We start from the raw sequence: 7,500 nt of genomic DNA on the forward strand, positions 1-7,500 counted from the left end.
CCGTCCCGGGCACCCTGCCACGCAGCAGGACCAAGGACAGAGCCCGGGGTGGGGAGGCCGCCCTCCCCGGGCCCTCAGGGGCCCTAGCCACTGCTCCTGAACCCAGCCAAGCAAGGGGAGGCTCCCCGGGCACATCGGAACCCCTTCCCGGGCCCTTGGCAGTGCGGCACGCTGGGAGACAGGGCCCAGGGCCGGAGAAACCGACCCGGGGCCCGGCCGGGCCCCTGGACGCAGCCGGGGCTCCCAAGCCCGGAGGTGCATGGGACGCCTCCCCGGTCCCTCCGGACCCCGTCCCGGGCACCCTGCCACGCAGCAGGACCAAGGACAGAGCCCGGGGTGGGGAGGCCACCCTCCCCGGGCCCTCAGGGGCCCTAGCCACTGCTCCTGAACCCCGCCAAGCAAGGGGAGGCTCCCCGGGCACACCGGAACCCCTTCCCGGGCCCTTGGCAGTGCGGCAGGCTGGGAGACAGGGCCCAGGGCCGGAGAAACCGACCCGGGGCCCGGCCGGGCACCTGGACGCAGCCGGGGCTCCCAAGCCCGGAGGTGCATGGGACGCCTCCCCGGTCCCTCCGGACCCCGTCCCGGGCACCCTGCCACGCAGCAGGACCAAGGACAGAGCCCGGGGTGGGGAGGCCGCCCTCCCCGGGCCCTCAGGGGCCCTAGCCACTGCTCCTGAACCCAGCCAAGCAAGGGGAGGCTCCCCGGGCACATCGGAACCCCTTCCCGGGCCCTTGGCAGTGCGGCAGGCTGGGAGACAGGGCCCAGGGCCGGAGAAACCGACCCGGGGCCCGGCCGGGCCCCTGGACGCAGCCGGGGCTCCCAAGCCCGGAGGTGCATGGGACGCCTCCCCGGTCCCTCCGGACCCCGTCCCGGGCACCCTGCCACGCAGCAGGACCAAGGACAGAGCCCGGGGTGGGGAGGCCGCCCTCCCCGGGCCCTCAGGGGCCCTAGCCACTGCTCCTGAACCCAGCCAAGCAAGGGGAGGCTCCCCGGGCACACCGGAACCCCTTTCCGGGCCCTTGGCAGTGCGGCAGGCTGGGAGACAGGGCCCAGGGCCGTGGCACCCGACCCGGGGCCCGGCCGGGCCCCTGGACCCAGCCTGGGCTCCCAAGCCCGGAGGCGCAGGGGAAGCCTCCCCGGGCCCTCCAGGACCCCGTCCCGGGCACCCTGCCACGCAGCAGGACCAAGGACAGCGCCCGGGATGGGGAGGCCGCCCTCCCCTGGATCTCAGGCCTTCCATGTCAGCCCGGCAATCTGGTCGCCCCATTGGAAAGCATTGCGCGCTACTATTGCAAACACATTATCTACCGGACTTGCTCTAGATGGCGCTCCAACATAAGGAATGTACCAACACCTTCCCTACTGGAATCGTGACGAGCAGGAGCCGTCGTTAGCACTGAAGGGGCTAGTATATCAACACTTTCCCTCCTGTTGCGCAGGTTGGAGTTTGAAAAATAGATTGTATTATGCCTTTAGTTTGTGTGTCCTCTAGATCAAGTTGATCTACTGACTTGCGATGCCAAGGCATCTCGCTGTAAAGGAATGCGATGTCACAGCATGCATTTGTGCATTCGAATAGATGGCCGCCTATAACCCCTTCGCTGCGGCGGGTTTTCAAATGGGTTTGGGCATGGAGCTGCCCGGGACCCGTGGAGCCCGTCCAGGGCACTCTGACCTGCTGTTGGCCCGGGGCGAGGACTGCCCGGGACCCGTGGAGCCCGTCCTGGGCACTCTGACAAGCTGTTGGCCCGGGGAAGGGAGCCCCAGACGACCGGGACCCGTGGAGCCCGTCCTGGGCACTCCTGTATGCCGTTGGCCCGGGGAAGGGAGCCCCGGACGTCCGGGTCCCGTGGAACTCGTCCTGGGCACTCTGACATGCCGCTGGCCCGGGGAAGGGTGCCCCGGACGCCCGGGGCCCGTAGCCCGTCCTGGGCACTCTGACAAGCCGTTGGCCCGGGGAAGGGAGCCCTGGACGCCCGGGACCCGTGGAGCCCGTCCTGGGCACTCTGGAATGCTTTGGCCCGGGGAAGGGAGCCCCGGACGCCCGGGGGAGGACTGCCCGGGACCCGTGGAACTGGTCCTGGGCACTTTTACATGCCGTCGGCCTGGAGGTGGGTGCCCTGGACGCCCGGGGGAGGCCTGCCCGGGACCCGTGGAGCCCTTCCCGGGTACTTTGCCAATGCCGTTGGCCTCATGGAGATGGTTGCCCCGGACGCGTCCGGGGGAGGCCTGCGCGGGACCCATGGAGCCCGTCCTGGGCATTGAGCCATGCCGTTGGCCTGGAGATGGGAGCCCCGGACGCCCGGGGGAGGACTGCCCGGTACCCGTGGATCCCGTCCTGGGCTCTTTGACATGCCGTCGGCCTGGAGGTGGGTGCCCCGGACGCCCGGGGGAAGCTGCCCGGGACCCATGGATCCCGTCCTGGGCTCTTTGACATGCCGTCGGCCTGGAGGTGGGAGCCCGGGAGCGGGCTGCCCGGGACCCATGGAGCCCGTCCTGGACACTTTGACATGCCGTCGGCCTGGAGGAGGGTGCCCGGGACGCCCGTGGGAAGCCTGGTCGGGACCCGTGGAGCCCTTCCCGGGTACTTTGCCAATGCCGTTGGCCTCCTGGAGATGTGTGCCCCGAACGCCCGGGGGGAGGGCTGCCCGGGGCCCGTGGAGCCCGCCCTGGGCACTTTGACATGCCTTCGTCCTGGAGGTGGGAGCCCCGGACGCCCGGGGGAGGGCTGCCCGGGACCCATGGAGCCCTTCCCGGTTACTCTGCCATCCCGTTGGCCTCCTGGAGATGGGTGCCCCGGACGCCCGGGGGGAGGTCTGTCCGGGGCCCATGGAGCCCGTCCTGGGCAGTGTGACATGCCGTCGGCCTGGAGGTGGGAGCCCCGGACGCCCGGGGGAGGGCTGCCCGGGACCCATGGAGCCCTTCCCGGTTACTCTGCCATCCCGTTGGCCTCCTGGAGATGGGTGCCCCGGACGCCCGGGGGAGGTCTGTCCGGGGCCCATGGAGCCCGTCCTGGGCAGTGTGACATGCCGTCGGCCTGGAGGTGGGAGCCCCGGACGCCCGGGGGAAGGCTGCCCGGGACCCGTGGAGCCCTTCCCGGTTACTCTGCCATCCCGTTGGCCTCCTGGAGATGGGTGCCCCGGACGCCCGGGGGAGGTCTGTCCGGGGCCCATGGAGCCCGTCCTGGGCAGTGTGACATGCCGTCGGCCTGGAGGTGGGAGCCCCGGACGCCCGGGGGAAGGCTGCCCGGGACCCGTGGAGCCCTTCCCGGGTACTTTGCCATCCCGTTGGCCTCCTGGAGATGGGTGCCCCGGACGCCCGGGGGGAGGTCTGTCCGGGGCCCATGGAGCCCGTCCTGGGCAGTGTGACATGCCGTCGGCCTGGAGGTGGGAGCCCCGGACGCCCGGGGGAAGGCTGCCCGGGACCCGTGGAGCCCTTCCCGGGTACTTTGCCATCCCATTGGCCTCCTGGAGATGGGTGCCCCGGACGCCCAGGGGCGGTCTGTCAGGGACACGTGGAGCCCGTCCTGGGCATTGAGCCATGCCGTTGGCCCGGAGAATGGAGCCCCCAGACGCCCGGGGGAGGTGTTGCCCAGGCATATCTCATCTGGTCCCCCGGGCAGAGAACCACCAGCCCGGGAGAGGTGTCCGGGCGTACCCTGCCCCTAGTAATCCGGAGGGAAATTACCCCCCTTTCTTGCAATCCGTGCACGCGAGGTGACAGAGGGGACCCAAGGCGTAAAAGAACCCGACCTCATGGAGCCCTAGCTGGGATCCGGGAGGCGAATGGCACCTCATCGGGACTTCCAGGGAAGCCCAGCCATCTGGTCGCCCCATTGGAAAGCATCGCGGGCGACCAGATGGCCGGGATCGAAAGGACTCCCAGCTCCCCATCCATCCCAAGCCTTCGCGGTAGGGTTCCTGACTTCCTGCCCACGCAAGGCAGGGCTCTTGGACCCCGGCTGGGCCTCAGGCGCAGGTTGGACCACCGGAGCTCTAGGGCCCGGACGACCTGGGGGGAGGAATGCCCGGGACCCGTGGAGCCCGTCCTGGGTACTTTGACATGCCGTCGGCCTGGAGGTGGGTGCCCCGGACGCCCGGGGGAAGCTGCCCGGGACCCATGGAGCCCGTCCTGGGTACTTTGACATTCCGTCGGCCTGGAGGTGGGAGCCCCGGATGCCCGGGGAGAGGTCTGCCCGGGACCCATGGAGCCCGTCCTGGGTACTTTGCCTATGCCGTTGGCCTCATGGAGACGGGTGTCCCAGACGCCCGGGGGAGGACTGTCCCAGACTCATGGAGCCCGTCCTGGGCACTTTGACATGCCGTCTGCCTGGAGGTGGGAGCCCCGGACGCCCAGGGGAGGGCTGCCCGGGACCCATGGAGCCCGACCCGGGCACGCTGCCATGCCGTCAGCCTGGATGGAGCCCCGGACGTCCGGGGTACGAGTGACCGGGACGCATGGAGCCCGTCCTGGGCACTTTTCCGTGCCTTCGGCCTGGAGCCCCCAGACACCCAGGGGAGGGCCACCGTGAAAACCATGGAGCCCGACCCGGGCACTCTGCCATACCGTCAGCCTAGATGGAGCCCCGGACGCCCAGGGGACGAATGCCCGGGACGCATGGAGCCCGTCCTGGGCACTTTTCCATGCATTCGGCCTGGAGCCCCCAGACACCCAGGGGAGGACATCCCTGGAAACCATGGATCACGACCCGGGCACTCTGCCATGCCGTCAGCCTGGATGGAGCCCCGGACGCCCGGGGGATGAATGCCCGGGACGCATGGAGCCTGTCCTGGGCACTTTTCCATGCCGTCAGCCTGGATGGAGCCCCGGACGCCCGGGTGACGACTGCCCAGGAGCCATGGAGCCCGTCCTGGGCAATTTGACATGCGGTTGGCCTGGAGGAAGGAAGCCCCGGGTGGCCTAGGGAGGTGTTGCCCAGGCATAGCCCATCTGGTCCCCATGGCAGAGAACCGCCAGCCTCGGAGGGGTGTCCGGGCGTACCCTTCTCCCTAGTAATCCGGAGGAAAATTACCCCCTTTTCTTGTAATCTGTGCACGCGAGGTGACAGAGGGGACCCAAGGCGCGAATGTACCCGACCTCCTGGAGCCCTCGCTGGGATCCGGGCGGCGAATGGCACCTCATCGGGACTTCCAGGGAAGTTCGGCCATCTGGTCGCCCTTATAGGAAAGCGTTGCGGGCGACCAGATGCCCGAGCGACCAGATGGCCGAGGGAATCTGGGCGATCAGATGGCTGGACACGGAAGTGAAGCCGCCTGGACTCTCCCGACCCTGTCCCTGTCCCCGTCCCCGTCCCGGGACGAATGCCCGGGACGCATGGAGCCCGTCCTGGGCACTTTTCCATGCCTTCGGCCTGGAGCCCCCAGACACCCAGGGGAGGACCACCGTGAAAACCATGGAGCCCGACCCGGGCACTCTGCTATACCGTCAGCCTGGATTGAGCCCCGGACGCCCGGGGGACGAATGCCCGGGACGCATGGAGCCCGTCCTGGGCACTTTTCCATGCCTTCGGCCTGGAGCCCCCAGACACCCAGGGGAGGACCACCGTGAAAACCATGGAGCCCGACCCGGGCACTCTGCCATACCGTCAGCCTGGATGGAGCCCCGGACGCCCGGGGGACGAATGCCCGAGACGCATGGAGCCCGTCCTGGGCACTTTTCCATGCCGCCGGGGTGGATGGAGCCCCGGGCGCCCAGGGGACGACTGCCCAAGAGCCATGGAGCCCGTCCTGGGCAATTTGACATGCCGTCGGCCTGGCGGAAGGAAGCCACGGGTGGCCTAGGGAGGTGTTACCCAGGCATAGCCTATCTGGTCCCCATGGCAGAGAACCACCAGCCTTGGAGGGGCGTCCGGGCGTACCCTGTCCCTAGTAATCCGGAGGGAAAATACCCTCCTTTCTTGTAAACTCTGCACGCGAGGTGACAGAGGGGACCCAAAGCGTGAAAGTACCCGACCTCCTGGAGCCCTCGCTGGGATCTGGGAGGCAAATGGCACCTCATCGGGACTTCCAGGGAAGTTCGGCCATCTGGTCGTCGCATTTGTGGAGCCCTGGGAGAGAACTGGGGCTCGGCAGGGCCAGGGTGCCAGCAGGTCCCAGTCTGCCAGGTCACCAGGTCTGGGGATATGCTGCCCATGCGCTGCCGGGGCCCGGGCATGACCTCCGGTGGGCCCTCAGGTGCGTCAGTCCGGCACGGGGAGGCTCTGAACCTGCTTGGCTGGGGCCAGGGCTCCACAAATCCACTCGCCCGCTCGACCGGGGCCTAAACGGCATCCGGCTCATGGCGGGCTTGGGGCTTAGCTTCCAAACCCTACCCCCAGGCCAGGGAGAGCCTCTGCAGGCCCCGATGGTCCCCAGCGCCCGGAACCTCGGCTGGCTTGCAGGACGGGGGCTCCAGCACCCCGGGACCTGCCGGACAGAGTTCAAGCCCCAGGCACGGTCCCATGTTCCGAACCCTAGCCAGGCCGGGGAATGCCTCCCCAGGCCCAGAGGGATCCTAGCGCCCAGACCCTCGACTGCCTTGCAGGACAGGGGGCTCCAGCACCCTCGGGGCCTGCCAGATGGAGTTCATGCCCCGGGCCAGGTCCCAGCTTCCAAACCCTAGCCAGGCTGGGGAGAGCCTCCCCGGGCCCCGGTGGAGCCCCGTCCCCAGCGCCCGGACCCTCTGGTGGCCTGTGGGACGGGGGGCTTGCGCACCCCGGGGCCGGCCGGCCGGAGCACAAGCCCCAGGCCCGGTCCCACCTTCCGAACCCTAGCCAGGCTGGGGAGAGCCTCCCCTGGAACCGGTGGAGCACCGCCCCCAGCGCCCGGACCTTCTGATGGCCTGCGGGACGGGGGGCTCGCGCAACCCGGGGCTGGCCGGCTGGAGCTCAAGCCCCGGGCCCGGTCCCACCTTCCGAACCCTAGCCAGGCTGGGGAGATAGAGCCTCCACGGGCACTGGTGGAGCCCCGTCCCCAGCACCCGGACCCTCTGGTGGCCTGCGGGACGGGGGGCTCGCGCAACCCGGGGCTGGCCGGCTGGAGCTCAAGCCCCGGGCCCGGTCCCACCTTCCGAACCCTAGCCAGGCTGGGGAGAGCCTCCACGGGCACTGGTGGAGCCCCGTCCCCAGCACCCGGACCCTCTGGTGGCCTGCGGGACGGGGGGCTCGCGCACCCCGGGGCTGGCCGGCCGGAGCTCAAGCCCTGGGCCCGGTCCCACCTTCCGAACCCTAGCCAGGCTGGGGAGAGCCTCCCCGGGCCCCGGTGGAGCCCTGACCCCAGCGCCCTGACCCTCTGATGGCCTGCGAGACGGGGGGCTCGCGCACCCCAGGGCCGGCCGGCCACAGCTCAAGCCCCGGGCCCGGTCCCACCTTCCGAACCCTAGCCAGGCTGGGGAGAGCCTCCACGGGCACTGGTGGAGCCCTGACCCCAGCGCCCTGACCCTCTGATGGCCTGCGAGACGGGGGGCTCGCGCACCCCAGGGCCGGCCGGCCGCAGCTCAAGC

Source organism: Lissotriton helveticus, unplaced genomic scaffold (genome assembly GCF_964261635.1).
Source record: "Lissotriton helveticus unplaced genomic scaffold, aLisHel1.1 SCAFFOLD_965, whole genome shotgun sequence".
Lineage (NCBI taxonomy): Eukaryota > Metazoa > Chordata > Amphibia > Caudata > Salamandridae > Lissotriton > Lissotriton helveticus.